The sequence below is a fragment of the Pleurodeles waltl genome, chromosome 8 (assembly GCF_031143425.1).
Source record: "Pleurodeles waltl isolate 20211129_DDA chromosome 8, aPleWal1.hap1.20221129, whole genome shotgun sequence".
In the NCBI taxonomy this organism is placed as follows: domain Eukaryota; kingdom Metazoa; phylum Chordata; class Amphibia; order Caudata; family Salamandridae; genus Pleurodeles; species Pleurodeles waltl.
Genome location: NC_090447.1, coordinates 466,037,188 through 466,056,227, shown reverse-complemented (window position 1 = coordinate 466,056,227; position 19,040 = coordinate 466,037,188).

Here is a 19,040-nt window from a genome sequence, read left to right as displayed (position 1 = left end):
GCTGAGGAAGAGTTGCTGACGAAGACTGGGATGGGTAGCTGGAGGGGGTCTGGGAGTGGAGGAAGAGGAGGTGGTTGTAGGAGGTGTAACTTTAGGTGATTTGGGTGCAGGTGCAGGTACTGGAGGCTGTTGTGTGGTGGATGGATGTTGGGTGTGTGAGTGGCCGCGTTTGTGTACTTTGGGAGGGGGCGTCACAGACACACTGGGAGTGGACACAAGGGACGTGTAAATGGTAGTGGGGAGGTAAGTGCAGGTGAGCAGGGTGTGGTTCTGGGTGTTCTGGTGCGGGTCCTAGTGCCTGTAGATGTAGGGCATGCAGCTGAGAGTGTAGACGACACTGGGAGGGAGGAGGGAGACGACGAGGAGGAGGACACAGTGGAGGCAGTGGATGTTGCTGTGTCTGTATGTGGGTGATGCTTGTGTGAGTGCCTGTGGGTTGTGTGGTGCTTATGTTTGCCTGAGCTACTTGTATGTGTTGAGGTGTATGCATGCTTGTCTGATGGTGTGCTTGGGATAGGCTGGGGTACAGGGGATTGGGTCTGGGTGGAGGAAGTTGGAGGGGGGAGGCTAGACACAGGGACAATGGCTGCCATCAGTGCTGAGGCCAGAGATTGCAGGGTTCGATGAAGGGCAGCCTGACCAGAATGAATGCCCTCCAGGAATGCATTACCGTGTTGCAACTCCCGTTCTACATCCTGGATGGTATTCACAATGGTAGACTGCCCAACAGTGAGTGACCTGAGAAGTTCAATGGCCTCCTCACTGAGGGCAGCAGGGGTGACAGGGGCAGGGGCTGAGGTGCCTGGGGCGAAGGTGATGCCCACCCTCCTGGGTGAGCGGGCATGGGGCAAACGCTGAGGGGCTGCTGGGAGGGCGGTGCTGGTAGGGGAGGTGGCGGCTGTACCTGTAGAAGTGGGGGGCACAGATGGTGCCGCCACCACAAGGGAGCTCCCATCGGCGGATGAGTCTGTGTGGCTGTTTGGTGATCCTGTGCCCGACGTGAAGCTCCACTCGCCCTCCGTCCCACTGGTGTATTCAGAGTCTGTGGTGTGGCCCTCCATGGCATGTGGGATGCAGCTTCCTCATGCTCCGGTGCCACTGAACCTCCACCTGATGATGCTGATGCACAAAAGAACAGGGAGAGCAGAAAAAGGGGGGGGATGACAGAAGAAAGACAGGTTGAATGTATGGCTTACCGCTACCATTGGCAGACAATACAGACACAGCAGCCCCCTGCACTATGCCGTGCTCTTGGCCTCTACACATGCAATTCCTGGGATCTGGCCTACATGGCTATGGTGGACATCTGCCCACATAGATGCCACAGGGGAATGTATACTTATACTTGGCACTCTACTGAGGTGGGGTGGAGTGACACATGGCCTGCATTACGGAGGGGCCTAGCCTACGTAACTCGCTCTGGCCTAGGGAAACCCACAGCCCTCCTCCCCCACCCAGACCCCTCCATTGCGCACAAAGTCCCCAGAATGCGAGTGTACTCACCCCCTTGTGATGCCCTTAAGTGCCCATCCAACTCCGGGTAGGCCACCGCCAGGTTCCAGAACATCAGGGGGGTCATGGTGCGACACGCACCCCTCCCATGTTGGGAGGCCATCCCCAGCTGAGCCTCCGCCGTCTTCTTGCTCCAGCGGCGAATGTCCTCCCATCTTTTCCGGCAGTGGGTGCCCCGTCTTTGGTGGACCCCCAGGGTCCGGCCGTCCTTGGCGATGGCACGCCAAAGGTCCTTCTTCTGGTGGGCGCTGACCTACATGACATGCACAGGGGAAGAAGAGAAGTCATTACCAATTGCACCGTCGATGTGAGTGGCCCCCATCCCTACCCTTGCCATGTGGCACATGCATTCACACTCTACCCCCTTCCAACTCACATCCAGCCCTCTCCACCCAGGCATAGCCCATACAATGTGCTCCCTGTGTACTTACCTGTTGGTCTGGAGGACCGCAGAGTAGCGTGCACTGGGGGAGGACCCCGTCCACGAGCTTTTCCAACTCCTGAGCAGTGAAGGCAGGGGCCCTTTCCCCAGACGCAGCAGCCATTGTCTCTTCCAGACCGAGGTCACAGCAGCACTTGCAGTGTAGGTCCTCTCCTGTCGAAGATCAGGTATTGAGTGATTGAACAGATAGAAAATGGCGGTCACGTCCGCGGCGGTGACATCCGCGGTGGTGCGTGTCATCACCGCTGGCGCACTTCGCCTACCGCGACGGTGTACAACACCAGCGCAGTTACCTCACATCCCATTGTCCCACTTTAGAGGTCAGGCAGCCACCATTTCAGGGGCCCACATGCCCTAATTACCAACTGCGTCACACATACCTAGGCCTACACTCAACACACATACAGGAACAGTTTTGTGTTTTGTGTAGTGTTCTGTGTATCTGTGGGTACATACCTGGGAATTTGTTGACTCTGTGGTCGCTGTTGTCCTTTCTAGGCACCGTCAGCTATAACATTTGAGAAGATGGCGGAATCCTCCGGTGTTCCGACCGCTGGTGGACCTGTTGACAATGGAGGAGCAACATTTGATCATCACCTACAGGTTTCACTGTGCCACTATCCAGGAACTATGTACCCAGTTGGAGCCAGACCTGATGTCACCAATCCGCCATCCCACTGGAATCCTCCCCGACATGCAGGTGCTGTCAGTGCTCCATTTCCTTGCAAGTGGGTCTTTTCAGACATCAGTGGCCATGGCATCAGGGATGTCCCAGCCTATGTTTTCCAACGTGTTGTCCAGAGTGTTGTCTGCCCTGCTGAAACACGTAAGGAGCTACATCATTTTCCCTCAGGTGGAGGATTTGGCTACAGTCAAAGGTGACTTCTATGCCCATGGACATATCCCCAACGTCATTGGTGCTATTGATGGGACCCATGTAGCTCTGGTCCCCCCCCACAGGAGTGAACAGGTGTACAGGAACCGGAAGAGTTATCATTCAATGAATGTACAGATGTTCTGTTTGGCAGACCAGTACATCTCCCAGGTAAATGCTATTTTCCCTGGCTCTGTGCATGACGCCTACATCCTGTGGAATAGCAGTATCCCGTATGTGATGGGTCGACTCCAGAGGCACCGTGTGTGGCTATTAGGGGATTCTGGTTACCCTAACCTGTCCTGGCTATTGAACCCAGTGAGGAATCCCAGGACCAGGGCAGAGGAACGCTACAATGAGGCCCATGGGTGGACTAGGAGGGTGATCGAAGGGACCTTCGGCCTCCTGAAGGCCAGGTTCAGGTGCCTCCATATGAAAGGTGGTTCCCTATTCTACTCACCAAGGAAGGTGTGCCAGATCATCATCACCTGCTCCATGCTTCACAATCTTGCTTTGCGACGCCAGGTGCCTTTTCTGCAGGAGGATGGTCCAGATGGAGGTGTTGTGGCAGCTGTGGAGCCTGTGGACAGTGATGAGGAGGAAGCTGAGGAAGAAGACATAGACAATAAGGAGTCAGTCATACAGCAATATTTCCAGTGACACACAGGTGAGAACATTTTATTTTACTATCACATTCACTTTCACACTTCTACCTCTATCCTGTCTGTCATTTAGTAGCAGTATTTGGTAACTGAGTTGTACCTTTCCATTACGGTTTCACAGGTGTGGTTACCAACGTGTGTCATCTGCTTGCATCCTACATGGACTTGTGATGTGTGACATAGGTATGTTGGCTTTACAAATGAGAACGCATTTTGACACTGTATTGATAATACAAATTTACCAAATCACAGATTGACTCCAGATTGTTTTGTGCTTCAAGGGTGTTTATTTAAGTGCTCAAAAATGGAGGGGGGTTGTAAAATGGTGATGGGGGACGGTGGAGGAATGTCCATGGCAGAGTCCAGTCTATTGGTCACACAGGTGCACTGCCCCTATGGGCATAGGAAGTGGAGCTGGGGCAGTTTCAGTATGGACAGGGTAACAAAGTGGGACAGTGGGATGACAATCAGGGTGGTCTCATTTCCTGGCGGGGGTCTTGCCATCTTGCTCTGTCCTGTTCCTGGATCTCAGGGACCGCTTACGGGGTGGTTCTCCATCTCCAGGGGGTGGGGTGCTGGTGTGGTGGTCATGTGGCGGGGCGTCCTGTCCATAGCGCGGGCGGAGGTGGTGGGCAGTTCATCGTCCATGCTAGTGTCAGGGGCCCCTTGGAGTGCCACGGTGTTCCTCATGGTCTTTTGTATGTCCTTTAGCACCCCTACGATGGTGCTCAGGGCGGAGCTGATGGTTCTGAGCTCCTCCCTGAAGCCCAAATACTGTTCGTCCTGCAGGCGCTGGGTCTCCTGAAACTTGGCCAGGACCATCGCCATCGTCTCCTGGGAGTGGTGGTATGCTCCCATGATGGAGGTGAGGGCCTCGTGGAGGGTGGGTTCCCTTGGCCTGTCCGCCCCCTGTCGCACAGCAGCCCTCCCAGTTCCCCTGTGTTCCTGTTCCTCCGTCCCCTGGACCGTGTGCCCACTACCACTGCCCCCAGGTCCCTGTTGTTGTTGATGTGGTGGGTTATCCTGGGTTCCCTGTAGTGGTGGACACCCCGCTGATTGACGTGTCCTGGGTACGGAGGTATGGGCCCGCTGGGTGGGTGCTGTACTGGGGTTACCAGAGGGTGTAAGGTCAGTGTTGCGCTGTGCCTGTGCAAGAGGAACTGACTGTCCCGAGGCCCACGATGGTCCGGGCTGGTCATCAGGATCCAGTAGGGCAGAGCTGCTGTCGTCACTGTGGGCCTCTTCTGTGGGTGAAGTGGAGATGTCTGGACCCTCCTGTGTGGTGACGTTGGGTAGTGGTCCTGCAGGGGTATAAGAGCATGATTATTGCATGTGTGTGTGTAATGGTGTGCAATGGGTGGGTGCGCGTGTACCCCAGTACAAGCATTCTTGTGTGTTGGTTTGTGTGATGATGGTTAGGGGGTTGTTATGGGTATGTACAGTGAGCATGCTTCAGTGATGGGTGTCCATGCTTAGTTGTGTCATGCAGGGCTTGGTGTTGGGATGAGTGGTTTGTGTTTTTAGTACATTAGTAAGGAGTTGTAGTGATAGGGGAGTGGGTGAGGGTGGGGGTGTGTGATAGCATGCAGGTAGGGTGGGGGATTTGATCGTTAAGATTTGACTTACCAGTGTCCATTCCTCCACCGACTCCTCCGAGGCCCTCAGGATGCATGATGGTCAAGACCTGCTCCTCCCATGTTGTTAGTTGTGGGGGAGGAGGTGGGGGTCCGCCGCCAGTCCGCTGTACCGTGATATTGTGCCTGGAGACCACAGAACGCACCTTCCCCCGTAGGTCGTTCCACCTCTTCCTGATGTCCTCCCGATTTCTTGGATGCTGTCCCACAGCGTTGACCCTGTCCACGATTCTTTGCCGTAGCTCCATCTTCCTGGCTATGGAGGTGTGCTGCACCTGTGAGCCAAATAGCTGTGGCTCTACCCGTAGGATTTCCTCCACCATGACCCTGAGCTCCTCCTCTGAAAACCTAGGGTGTCTTTGGCATGACATGGGGTGGTGTGGGTGCTGTGTGGGGTGGTGCAAGTGTAGATGTGTGTGGTGATGTATAGTGGTGTTTTGTGCGTGGATTGTTGTGTGGGTGATGGTGTTGTGTGCCTCTGTGTGGTGGGGTTCTCAATTGCTGTGCTCTCTGTCTCTCAGCTTCCTCAAAATTTCTGGTCGTAGGGGTTTGTGGGTGATGTGGGTATGAGTTTTATATTGAATTGGGTGTGTGGGAGTGGTGTTTGTATGTGTGTCAGGTGTGTGTATTTGGAATTGTCCAATGTGGCGGTGTTTTGGAGATGTGTGTGTATTTTGAGCGCGGCGGTGTGTACCGCCAATGGAATACCGCGGTTGAAAGACCGCCGCGTCGATTCGTGGGTCGTAATAGCATGGGCGTGTTTCTGTTGGCGTGACGGTGGAGGAATTGTTTTCGCCAGTTTAACACTGATCTTTGGTGTAGCGGACTTGTGTGGGTGTCTGAATTTCAGCGGATTCCGAGATGTGGGTCATAATAGCTGTGGCAGAATTCCGCGGCGGTGTATTGGCGGTCTTCTGCACGGCGGTAAGCGGCTTTTACCGCCAATGTTGTAATGACCCCCTTTGTGGGGAAAGTCCAGTATTTTAGTCCAGTCCATATCTTGCAGAGGGTTGGCCACATCAATCACCCAGGTAGTATGACGAGAATACCTGGAGTGGTTTCCATGTTGCAGGAAAGGTCTGTACACCCATTCTATCAGTTTGCCACCAGTTCCTATGGTGTCGAGCTTCTGGCACACCTCTTGTAGGGTTAGTGCTAGGTGGCAGACATGAAATAGGGCATTTAATGATTACTAAGGTGGTTGTAAGTAAGGAGTTGATTGGGGTGAAGATGGTAGTCTGCCACAAGGGTTTGGAAATTTAGTAGCTCGCCGTCCAGAAACAAATCCCCAATTTTAAGATACCTGCAGCATGCCACTGATGGAGTTTCTCTGAGCACAACCTCCTTGTGCGGGTGGGAAGGCTTAGCAAAGGTAGTGCAGGAGCATAGGGTTTCTCCGTGTTATTGAGTTTACAGGTTCTAGCAAGGCAGGAGAAAGCTGAGCATGCTAACCCTAAGATCAGTAGGAAACAATGAGCAGTGCATTAAGCCTTCCTTCAAAAGTCTTTACTTGTAAACCCCATCTCATGCAGGGAGGTGGGCAGAAAGCCAGCGAGCCACCTATTGGACCTGTGCAGCTGAATTATAGCATTCTATGTCCAGAAGACCTAATTCACCTGCAGTCACGGGTAGCTTTAGAGTGGAAAGAGCTACCTGATGGCGCCCCAGCGACCAAATCAGATGTGTGGTATGTCTGAAAAAGGAATAAAGGACGAGCAGGGGAAGCTTTGCAAAATAATACTATCATTGGTGTAGCAAACCATCTTCACTAGCGCCATGTGGCCCACTACAGAAAGCAGAAGAGAAGACCAAAAAGCAAACTGGGCTTGGAGGGAACGTGACGCTCTGCTGAGAGTTCCAACCTGCAAATCAGTGGGAGAATGGTAGATATTAATCACTAGATATCAAAAAGTAACTGGTTCCCAGTTCAGTCTGAGATCTAATTGTATATAAAGAGGAAAACAGTGCCATATGTTAAAGAAAGACTAATTACATTTTAAAATTCTTACATTTTGTTGTGCAATTTACATCCCAAACATTTTGAAGATTCTATGTGTACGTAACACTTAGGGATAACCCAGATCACTAGTTTGGCTTTTGCTCAATTTCAAAACCATTTAAGGACATGGACAAAGCGGCCAATTGCCTTGCACAACCTTGCAAGGGGTCTGGCCCCTGCTCACCCTTCAAAAGCACAAAGAGCGGACCATTGCACCAGAAGCGTTTGCCAAGGTGGATGGGTGTTGCTTGATCAACCACTTGACAGTGCCTCTTCTGTTTCTCTCCTGTGTGTAGAGACAACTCCCAATGTACTTAATACCTTCCATTGGTCTTGGTGGACCCATCTTGTCTGATTTTAGGAATTGTCCCACCTTGTTCTTCTCTTCCTTATTTATACAGTTCTTAGCAACAACCCTTTGAATCACTTGCCGTGGATCTCCCATTTGATCTCGATTTCATCCTCCTCTTTTATTATCTTTGATTGGTAGTGCAGGCTCCTGTTTCTGAGATAAATGTAGAGTCCCAGACATACACTCTAGTGTTGTGAGACTACAGACAAGTTGTGGGTACCTCACATCCTGACATTAGTTGTGAGACTGTCGCCCACACCATCTGCCCTGCCTCTTTCATTTTTTTTTTAGGTTGAAAGTCCATGGGCGGTTGGGGTAAGCCAGATGTTTTTGTTCTATTTATTTTAACTAGCATACGTTTAATTACCTTAATGTTTCCCAAACTGTTTGCCAGGGGTTTTAAAATGTTCAGAAACATAATCAAAATGTTGCTGTTTCTTTCTCTTCATGAAAGATTGGGTAGATTTGGGTAGGGGTGATGACCTTGCCGCAGTACTGGAGGGCATTCATTTAATACTGAACAAGGATGTAATGTAACACCTGAATGTAGCATACCAGGAGGCAATCACAAAAAGACCACAGTTAATAAATAGAGCTATGTTAAAAGAGTAAATAAATGCACTGACAACATAGTGAGGCATGGCATCTCTAAACTGACTTTTGTTCTTGAATTTTTGTCCTGAACTTTGACCCTTTGTCCTGCATTTTTCTCCTGAATTTTGACCCTTTGTCCTGAATTTTTTACAGTCCTGTCCAGAAATTGCCTCAATGCCAGGTGGTCACACTAATTAACACCGAACCCGCTTCACACACCCTGACGCAGGTCCTCCACACTCTGGACAATTAGCACCGTTTGATATCTTGGCTTTCGAAAGCCTTTTCTCCCACGACACAAGACCCTTGGGTGCCCTTGCGACATCACTGAGAATGTGACATTGGGTATGGCCTATCACAGAAGGAATGGGACAGAGCCATTAAACACCGACAAGAATTCTCTTGTGACCCCTGCTTCCAGTGCATTCAGTTCAACATATTGCATCGTGCTTATCTTGCTTCAGCCAAGATGCACAAAATATACCCCACATCATTCCCTGATTGCTCTCAATGTCATGCCCCTGAGGCAGACATTTTACATATGTTCTGGTCCTGCCCGAGTGCCCGCATGCTTTGGACTAAAGTATGCACAACCATGACCTTTGTCACGCGCTATCCAGGTTTGGACGGAGCGGATAGCTGTATACCCGGTCTCTATAAGCTCTGATTGATGGGCAGTGCCACAAACTGTTTCATCGAAGTGGCATTACTGTTAGCCCAGCAGATGATAGCGATGCACTGTAAAGTCACTCCCAGGCAGTACCATCAAATGGGCCACAGTAGAGGCTCGGCGCTTAGGCGAGGAGAAGTTAGTGGTCTGAGGAAGAGCAGAATAGCAGCTGCCTGGGACGAGTTACTGTCCATTCTCCAAAGGACCCATCAAAGCAAGTAAGCCTCCGACTAGCGCATCACAACATTCTTTTGCATTAATAGTACCTCCCCATACCAGGTATAGTCTTCCCCCTTCCTGTTGGGGGTGGGGAGATCCCTAATGGGAGCTCAGCTCTATTGCCTTGTCTGGGCAGCATGATGTTGCTCAGGTGTTGGAGCGCACAGCCCTGACCCTTCGCCCCCTGTGCCTTCCACAACCCCTCCCCCCGACAAACACACCACACTAGAGAGAACTTCAAACGTCTCTATAATGTGTCTGTTTCTTGTTGATTGCCATAGGGGGAATGAGGTTATAGGCTCATGTTCTTTGTTCCTAGTTAGGTTGCTGAAATAACATGCCATCATACTCCTGTACTATATATTGATATTGACACATTTGCAGCACAGAGATGAATTTGTATTTGTACGACCATATACTGTGAATTTACTGCTGCTGTTAATAAGACAAAACTAAAAATAAAGATGGTTTAAAAAAAAAAGTTTGTCTGTGTTAAGTTTAAGTCATTGATGTCTCATCCAGGTACGCACTGCTGAGAGCCATCTTTGAAGGATAGATGCATCGTTTTAGGCACTGCAAAGTAAAAACTGCAAACATAAAACCCAGAAGAGCAGCTGACAGCAACTAATTAACTAACTAAATGGAGTCTTGTGGCCAGCGTCCGTCTCCTGCAGAGCCTGTCAGTGACAGAGAAGCAGAGAGCATGGCCGGGTGAAAGCAACCTCAGCCCGCACTGTGACAAGCAAAACTCGCCATGCCACCACGTTAATGTCCCATGCCACGCTTCACAGAGCCAGGGGCAAAGGGGCTAAGACCAACAGGTGTAATGAGATCAGGAGCAGCTCTTGGAAAGCAGTGCATACCTTGCTTATACATCTACATAAATAACGTTGACTATTAGACACATAGATATATTTAGCCCCATATTAATAGGCACACCAATACATGCACGCACACATACATCTAATGCAAAAATAGATACACAGTGACATACATTTGCTTAGACGTAAAATATAATGAATTGCTGCATTAATACACGCATGCGCACATACACATGCATGCGTAACATAAATTGCCTGCACATGTACCACAGAGGAGCAAATACCTGCACATATGCAGATTTTCACTGATTTATTTAATGTCCTTCAAATACATTGAAACAGTGTTTTCTTGACATCACTAGTGTCACTTGAGGGCTTCCGGCAGTGGTTTTCAGCCACCCAAAATCTGTCTCCTCTGTCCCGCAGAGGTTCTGGTGCTCCCATCCCCCTGTAGAGAAGGCTGGTGCATCAGATTCTGGGAGCTCATATGGTCTGGGGCGACCAGGCCACTAATGACTTCCAACAGCAGTATTTAATACCCACTTCTGTCATTATAGCCACAATGTTAGGACTGATCAGAACCACACAAGTCAATCAGCAGTGCAGGCATCAATGGTGGTGGCTAATTAGGGGAGTAAGCACAGATTACAATGAATATTTTGGGCCAGATACACAAGCTGCATTTTGTAGTACTTGAAATAGTACAACAGTAGTACTGCTTACTACAAAACACAAACGTATGAGTGGAGATGTCAACCTCTCATATCTTTTTCATTTTTTTTGAGTGCTCCAGCCAAGTAAGATTTCCACTTAGGACTTGATTTAGGTAGTTGGGGGAAGGGTTACTCCCTCACAACAAAAATAATGGGATTTATATTTCGAAGGACAGGATATCTGTCACCGTTGTGACGGAGTAACCCGACAGCTGAAATTTAAGTCAGGCTCTTTGTAGTAAATGTTTGCTGGTCTGAGGGAGTGGTGGAAAAGTGGGTATGTGAATACCATTTGTAGAAAATTCAATACTGAAATCAAGCTTTAAGTGAATCAAGCTAAATTAGTCCCTGACATTCATCTTTGACACAATGTTGTGTTCATCCATGTGATAAATTTTTCCGTTTCATTCCTCACTTAATAAAGAATTCCTAGGCCACCATGGAGCAGGGCAAAGACTTTCTGAATGAAACGTGCTTTTGACAAGGACGGGTTAGATTTCCCAGACTGAATGATATACTGTGTAACAGTTGTGTCCAGATGTTGTGAGCACTAAAAGCTATGTAGTATAATAGTGTTGAATTTTTTGAATGTATTCTTTTGCAGATGTTTCTCTTTGCTTGTTTCCTACTAGTTACGAGCCTGAGAACCATGTACGAATGCAGTCATTTTCTGTATTTAGAATTAGCTCATTGACACAATTACTAATTGATTAACTGCAATTTGGTGTTTTTGTGCTTTGAATATCTCCAAAGTAAATCTTTAAACCTAAATCCTTTGTCTGTTATTCTTAAAGGCCTAAATGTATATTGGAGACAAGACATTATTGAGCTTTCTTCAAAGTCTGTGTAGGGACTATACCGCTCCCGTTCTATACCGCTCCAGTACATAAGCATGCCCAGGGAAAAGGGATTTGCGTGCGTTGGCATGCTGTCAGATCTGGTAGCAGAGCTGATGGTTCTGAATGGTTGTTTCGAATACCCTTTGGACTGGCAGAGGTAAACTGGCCCTAGAGACTGAGAAGTGTACATTCTCAAGGGTTATTGTCATGCACTCACCTGGTTTCAACCGCAGGGCACTGCTGGACCTCCAATACCTGCTGGGGCTGCACACTGCAACAAGTAAAAACTGTCTAGTTCCATCAACAGCCCCCAGAGGGAAATAGGGGATGAGATTAAACAAGATGAACCCACGTCACTGCAGGAGATGCTTGACTGCCTTGTACACTGCATAGAAGGTTGGAATTCTCTGGACCTCGATATCCACCACACAGATGTGATACAGTACAAAAAGACAAAAGACAATGTTATCAACAGATTCCCTACTAAGAATCTCAAGCAATAGTTTGCGTTTCTGGTACACTTACAGGCATCATCATAAACATTGCATGAAAGAGAGAGCAGTAACCAATTAAAACAAATAATGAACTTCTGAAACATACAGGAATTTGGATTCTGAGCCAATACAACTTTAGTCTCTAGAAACTTATTCCAAGGTACTTGATACACCTTGCCAAGAACACAATGACAAACTTTCAGTTTGCGTGTGAAGAGTTCTGAGTGCTAACAAAAGAGTTCAGAGCACTGGGCCTCAGGGGGAGGGTTCAATACTCTAACAAAGCTCTAAATCCAAAATGGGCTCATTCGTTCAATCTTGCAAGTCTGTGGTTTAGTGCACACTAACCTCAGAGTTAAGTACTTAGCCTTAACAATAATGGAACTGGAATCCAGGGTGACAGGAAACTTGGTACAAGAAGCTCAAGAAGAGGCGGATACGTACCTCATGATGAAAGACACTGGAAGCGTCACATACGCCAGAATCACAGAGTCATCAGGAGGGCCTGGAAGACTAGAGTGCTGAAAGCTCTGGGCAAATCAGGAGAAGATTGCAGGGAAGAGACTTGAGCAGGACTGGAACACAGGAAGGTGAGTGCTGGGATGATGCTTGTGCATGTCTGAACAGGTTCGAGGTCAAGCCTTGATGCAAGTTTAAGGGGGGTATTTATACAGGAAGACAAGAGTGTTCCGGAAGGGCAAGTGACCCATGCAGGAGCCTGGAATATTCCAATAAACCTGTGTGGAAATGCATGTGTAACATAACAAGGGGAATGGGCCTAAAAGGTAGCTGGTGCAAACAGTAATTGACATATAGCTACTACAATGGACCCCAAATGCCTCACGGTGCAACCCAGTGTTCCACAGAGGAAACATGACTATTCTAACTAGACACATGATATTCGAAGATGCAAACTGTATGAAATTTTCATAGCAACACAACAGGAGGAGTCAATTGTTTAGACTTCCCAGGAGGGAGGAAACCACAGAGAGAGCACAGGCCTGAGAGGCGCCACTAGCGAAGCCAGCATGACTGGGATTATTCAGGTTGGGGGGGTGTCAGAAAGGAAGGGTGATATCAGCCTGGTGAGTAAAACCCACTGCATATAGGGCACAAGATGGAGTTGTGACAACTGCCTCTTGCAATGCATGACCTACTGGGTGTGGTTTGTCAGGAGGCTGGGCATTCAGTGATCGAATCAGGCAAGGGGCATGAACATTACCAGCTGGTTCCTGATAATTCTACTCAGGACTATGGGGGTCATTCTGACCCTGGCGGTCGGTGATAAAGCGGCGGCCAACCCGCCAACAGGCCGGCGGACAAAAAAATGCAATTCTGACCCTGGCGGGAACCGCCAACACAGCCCGCCGCATTAACACTCCGACCGCCACGGCGGAACAAACAAACAGCGCGGCGGTCACTGCCAACAGCCAGGCGGCAGACAATGTACCGCCCACCCTATCACGACCCACCAATCCGCCACCTTTTCCGGGGCGGGAGCCCCGCCGATAAAAACACGGCGGAAACAGACATTTCCAATGGAAAACGCTCACCTCGAGACACTCCACGCGGAATCCGGACAGCATGGAACCCGAATTGAACATCATACCTGCTCTCGTCTACCTGCTCATCTACCACGAGTACGAACTCCGGCGCAGACGTCAACGGTGAGTACTGCACCTACGACACACGGGAGGGGGGAGGAAGAAAGGTTACGGGCATACACATATGCGACCCCCCCAATATGTACACACCAATGCAGAGCAGGAAGTCACAGTGACACCACACAAAGACCCTTTAAAAATACAATGACACAACCAAATTTGGAATAAATTTTCATGTACAAAAAAAGCACCTGGAAATAATTGAGCAACCGTGAAAAATATTTACAAAAACCAAAAAGATATACACATCAGTGTATCACTGAAGTAACAAGTCCTGCACATCCTACGAATCTAACATGTCCGTGGGCCAAGGTTCTGCGAAACAAGGGCAAAGCCCACACACGAGACCTGAGTCCTTTGGAGAGAACACTGCAGGGGCATCTGATGTCAAAACTACAGGCACCTCAGGGGGAAGGGAAGGGGGGGACACCACAGCCACATGAGTCCACGACGCCAGATCCACGAGGAGCCACCATGCCCACTGTACCATCCTGGGGAGTGCAAAGCCACAGTCTCTCAAGTCTCTGCAGTGGGTGGGTTGCCCACTGGACCATCCTGGGGAGTGCAAAGCCACAGTCTCTCAATGTCTCTACAGTGGGTGGGTTGCCCACTGTACCATCCTGGGGAGTGCAAAGCCACAGTCTCTCAATGTCTCTACAGTGGGTGGGTTGCCCATTGTACCATCCTGGGGAGTGCAAAGCCACAGTCTCTCAATGTCTCTACAGTGGGTGGATTGCCCACTGGACCATCCTGGGGAGTGCAAAGCCACAGTCTCTCAAGTCTCTACAGTGGGTGGATTGCCCACTGTGCCATCCTGGGGAGTGCAAAGCCACAGTCTCTCAGGTGGATTACAGAGTCCACTGGTCAAGGAGGAGGCATGGTGGGCACAGTGAACCATAAACAGTGCCTGAGACGGCGGGACCCAGCGCAGGGGTGCATGACATGGCGATGTCCAGCGGAGCGGTGCTTGAGAGGAAGGGCCCAGCGGAGCGGTGCTTGACAGGAAGGGCCCAGCGGAGCGGTGCTTGAGACGGCGGGGCCCTGTTCAGCGGTACCTGTCTTCACGGCGGGGCCCTGTTCAGCGGTGCTCTTCTGCACGGCGGGGCCCTGTTCAGCGGTACCTGTCTTCACGGCGGGGCCCTGTTCAGCGGTACCTGTCTTCACGGCGGGGCCCTGTTCAGCGGTACCTGTCTTCACGGTGGGGCCCTGTTCAGCGGTGCTCTTCTGCACGGCGGGGCCCTGTTCAGCGGTACCTGTCTTCACGGCGGGGCCCTGTTCAGCGGTACCTGTCTTCACGGCGGGGCCCTGTTCAGCGGTACCTGTCTTCACGGCGGGGCCCTGTTCAGCGGTGCTCTTGCAGTATGTCAAGGGAGTCATACCTGGCCTGGACACCCTGCTCACTCGCCCTCCGACCGTGCTGTGTCAGGCCCCTTCGGGGAGTGAGTCCTGGGCCCTTTGGTGTCGTCCCTTGCAGCCGGGATGGGGCTCGTGGGGCCCTCCTGCTCCGCGCTCCTGGTGGTTGTCCTCTCCGCCCTGCTGTCCTTCCACTCCTTAGATGGGGCTCTCGGGCCCTTGCCTCCCCTGGCTGCTGTGGCCGGTGAAGTGGCCAGAGTCACCTCCTTGGGGGCAGCCATCTCTGTCCGCTCACGGCGGCCCTTCAATTTCCGGGTCCTCTTGCCTGGGGGGGGGCTGGCTGTCCCCTTGCTGCTCACCGAAGTGTTACTGCCGCCAAAGGGTGGACTCCACATGCCATGCACCACTTGCACTGTAGAAGTTGGGCTGGTGGTGGCTGAGGTGCCCTTGGGACTTTTCCCAGTTGGAGGGGGTGGGTCGGGGGAGGGAAAGAGGTCAAAACTGGAGAGGTAATTTTTCTTGGGACCAAGGTAAGGGGTAGGAGTAGTGGTGAGAGAAGTGGAGGAAGAGGATGTGGTTGTATGAGAGCCAGGTGTGCTGTCCTTGGGTGCAGGTGACTGGGACATAGGCTGTGGTGAGGTGGTTGGCTGTTGTTTGTGTGTGCCTGCGTTTATGTGTCTTGGAAGAGGGGGTGACAAACACAGTGGGAGAGGACACAGGGGACGTGTAAATGCCAGTGGGGGTGGTGACTGCAGGTGTGCGGACTGTAGTGGAGGGTTTGCTGGTGGTGGAAGAACTGGCTGATGTTGGGGTGCATGCAGGTGTGAGTGTAGACGTCACAGGGAGGGAGGAGGGAGACGAGGAGGACGGGGACACAGAGGTGGTAGTGACTGTTGATATGTCTGCATCTGTGTGTTGCTTGGGTGAATGCTTGTGTTTTCTGTGGTGCTTATGTTTGGATGAGCTGGCCTTGGGTGTTGAGGTGTGTGCAGGCTGGTCTGATGGTGTGGATGGGATAGGTTGAGGTACAGGAGACAGAGAAAGGGTGGAGGCAGATAGAAGAGGGAGACTGGAGACAGGGACAATGGCTGCCGTCAGTGCTGATGCCAGAGCAGTGAACGCTCGTTGATGGGCAGCCTGACCCGAATGAATGCATTGCTCCGATGCACCTCCCTTTCCACCCCCTGGATGGCATTCAGAAGGGTAGTCTGCCCAACAATGACCGTCCTCACCAGGTCAATGAGCTCCGCACTGAGGGCAGCAGGGGTAACAGAGGCAGGGGCTGAGGTGCCTGGGGCGAAGGAGACGCGCGCCTTCCTGGCCGAGCGGCCACGGAGCGAAGACTGAGGGGCTGCTGGGAGGGCGGTGCTGGTGCGCTGGGTGGCGGCTGTACCTGTTGTTGCGGGGGGCACAGATGGTGCCGCCACCGCTAGGGAGCTCCCAAACGAGGACGTGTCCGTGTCGCTGGTGTCTCCACCGGCCCCCGTTGTGGTGCTCCCCTCGCCCTCCGGATCACTGGTGCCCTCGGTGTCTGTGTCAGTGCCCACCGGGGCCTGGTGACCTGCAGCTCCCTCCTGCTCCGACGCCAAATCTCCTCCGCCTGATGATGCTAAAACACAAGAAGACAAAGATTTAGGGTGGGGGGAGAAATGAAACAAAGTTGAGTGCATGCCTTAACAATACCCTTTGCGGAGAGAACAGACACAGGTGCCTCGTGCACTAAGTCGCGAACTTGGGGTACACTACTCAGTACTTCTGACTAGGCAAACAGGTCTAGGGACAACACACGCGCACATGTGTGATGCTGGAGCATGGGTAGCTGCACTTGGCACCCTACAGAGGTGGGGGGCGGGGGCACAGGGCCATGCCTAAGGGAGCGGACTACACTACAGAGAGCGCCCTGGCCTAATGTCACCCACAGCCCTCCTCCCCCACCCAGATGCCTCCAATGCGCATACAGATAGGAGAATGTGCGGATACTCACCCCCTTGTGTCTGCTGTGCTGTCCTCAAGCGCCCATCCAAATTAGGGTAGGCCACCGCCAGGATCCGGGACATCAGGGGGGTCATGGTGCGACTGGCACCCCTCCTAGGTCGGGAGGCCATCCCCAGCAGTGTTTCTGCGGTCTTCCTCGTTCCGCGGCGGATGTCCTCCCACCTCTTGCGGCAGTGGGTGCCCCGTCTGTTGTAGACCCCCAAGTTCCGGACTTCCTTGGCGATGGCACGCCAAATATCGATTTTCTGGTGGGCGCTCACCTGTTTGACATGTACAGGGTGGGAAAGAGAAACCGTCACATATCTGCATGTTTGGAGTACATGCCCCCCCCCCCCAACCTTGTCATGGTTCCCATTCTCTCATCTGTCGTGCGTTGCACTCCTCATTCCCTCCACACCCCACCAACTTACATCCCCCCCTCCTCCCCTACGGTGGAGGACCGTAGAGTAGCGCATACTGGGGGAGGACCCCGTCCACGAGCTTCTCCAACTCTTCTGAACTGAAGGCGGGGGCCCTTTCACCAGTAGCAGCAGCCATTGTCACTTCCAGACCGAGTTCACAGCAGCACTTGCAGTATAGGTCCTCTCCTGTGGATGATCAGGTCTCGAATGATTGAGCAGATAGAAAATGGCGGTCACGCCCGCGGCGGTGCGTACCGCGGCGGTGCGTCCCGCGACCGCCGGCGCACATCGTCATTGGCTCCTGAAACCCATAGGCTTCAATGTTAACCAATGCGTCTTCGCACAGCGGTCTTCGACCGCCTACCGCCACGGTGTGCCCCGCCAGCGCAGTGACCTCACATCCCAATGTCCCACTTCACAGGTCAGGCATCGGCCACTTCAAGGGCCCACATGGCTTAATTTCTAATGCGTCACACAGGCCTAGGCCTTGCAATGGCACACATTCAAACATATCAAACCATACATTTACCTGTACTGTGCAAGCTGTGTTGTACGTACCTGTGAGTGGATTGACTCTGTACTCCATATTCTCCTTCCTAGGCACCGTCCGCTGGGACTAGCGATGAGAAGGAGGAATCCTCGCGTGTACCGGCCGCTGGTGGACCTGTCCACAATGGAAGAACGCAACATAATACTACGATACCAACTTGACCGAGCCTCCATCCATGAACTGTGTGCCCAGCTGGAGCCAGCCCTGATGTCCCCCATCCGCCAACCCACAGGAATTCCCCCTCTAGTGCTGGTTCTGTCTGTCCTCCATTTCTTTGCAACTGGCTCATTCCAGACAACAGTGGCCATGTCATCTGGGATGTCTCAGCCTATGTTTTCCAAGATCTTATCCAGAGTGTTGTCTGCCCTGATGAAACTCATGCGGAGCTACATCATTTTCCCAGAGGAGGGTGATTTGCCTACAGTGAAAGCTGATTTCTATGCCCTTGGACACATCCCCAACATCATTGGTGCAATTGATGGGACCCATGTGGCTTTAGTCCCCCCAAATGACGATGAACAGGTGTACAGGAACAGGAAGAATTACCATTCAATGAATATCCAGGTGGTCTGTTTGGCTGACCAGTACATCTCCCATGTAAATGCCAAGTTCCCAGGGTCAGTGCATGACGCGTATGTTATGCGAAATAGCAGCATTCCCTATGTGATGGAACAGCTACAGAGACAGCGTGTGTGGCTAATAGGTGACTCTGGTTACCCCAACCTGCCGTGGCTATTGACCCCAGTGAGGAATCCCAGGACCAGGGCAGAGGAACGGTACAATGATGCCCATGGGCGTACTAGGAGGGTGATTGAGCGAACCTTTGGGCTCCTGAAGGCCAGGTTTAGGTGCCTGCATATGACAGGTGGATCCCTAATGTACTCACCAAAGAAGGTGTGCCATATCATCGTGGCGTGCTGTATGCTCCACAACCTGGCTTTGCGACGCCAGGTGCCTTTCCTGCAGGAGGATGGTCCAGATGGTGGTGTTGTAGAAGCCATGGAGCATGTGGAGAGTGAAGAGGAGGAAGACTCTGAGGACGACACAGACAATAGGGACAGAGTGATACAACAGTATTTCCAGTAACACACAGGTAAGAATCACCCACGCCATTTCACAATTGCTTATAGCCTCCTGCATCTGTACTTTCTGTAGTTCCCCACAGATGTTTTTCATTAATTTTTGCCTTTCCCTTCCCTTCTCAGTGCTGTCTGACTCAGTACCTGACTTCTGCTTGGTTCGCCCATTAAAT